Source organism: Arachis hypogaea, chromosome 17 (genome assembly GCF_003086295.3).
Source record: "Arachis hypogaea cultivar Tifrunner chromosome 17, arahy.Tifrunner.gnm2.J5K5, whole genome shotgun sequence".
NCBI lineage: Eukaryota > Viridiplantae > Streptophyta > Magnoliopsida > Fabales > Fabaceae > Arachis > Arachis hypogaea.
Genome location: NC_092052.1, coordinates 88936950 through 88938147, shown reverse-complemented (window position 1 = coordinate 88938147; position 1198 = coordinate 88936950).

Sequence of the window (1198 nt, the reverse complement as noted above, 5' to 3'; positions counted from 1 at the left end):
ACATTAATTGATGATGTTATTTTCGAAAATTAGGAGATAAAGATAAGAAAAAGATTTTTGGAAAATATTTTAAAAATTTTCGAAAATAAATAAGAAGAGTGAAAAAGATTTGATTTTTGAAAAAGATTTTGAAAAAGATAAGATTTTCAAATTGAAAATCTGATTTGACTCATAAGAAACAACCAGATTTTAAAATTTTTTGAAAAAGTCAACTCAAATTTTCGAATTTTATGAGAGAAAAAAGGGGAAGATTTTTTTTTTTTGAATTTTTAATGATGAGAGAGAAAAACATGAAAATGATGCAATGCATGAAAATTTTGGATCAAAACAATGAATGCATGCAAGAATGCTATGAATGTCAAGATGAACACCAAGAACACTTTGAAGATCATGATGAACATCAAGAACATATTTTTGAAAAATTTTTATATGCAAAGAGAACATGCAAGACACCAAACTTAGAAATCTTTAATGCTTAGACACTAAGATTTTAAGAATGCATATGAAAAACACCATACAACACAAAACACTAAAATATGAAGATCAATCAAGAAGGTTTATCAAGAAAAACTTGAAGATCATGATGAATGCAATGCATGAATGCAATTTTCGAAAAATGCAAGATGAGTATGCAATTGACACCAAACTTAAAAATTGACTTAAGACTCAAACAAGAAACACAAAATATTTTTGATTTTTATGATTTTATGATTTTTTTGGATTTTTCGAAAATTATTTGAAAAATAAAAATAACGATTTCAAAATTTTTAATATGAATTCCAGGAATCTTCAATTCTTAGTCTAAAACTCCAATCTGAGGGTTAGACATGGCTTAATATCCAGTCAAGCTTTAGCATAAATATGGGAGTAATTCATTCAATTTTAAGCCAAAACCTCTGTCCAAAAGAATTTAGACATGGTTTTATAGCCAGCATGCTTCAACATGCTTCATGAAACTCTAGAATTCATTCTTAAAAATTCTGAAGAACAAATATATTTTTGAAAACATTTTTATTTTAAAATTTTTTCGAAAACAAAGGAGAAATTTTTGAAATATTTTTGAAAAATTTTTGAAAAGAAAACAAAAAGAAAATTACCTAATCTGAGCAACAAGATGAACCGTCAGTTGTCCAAACTCGAACAATCCCCGGCAACGGCGCCAAAAACTTGGTGCACGAAATTGTGATCTCTGGTAATG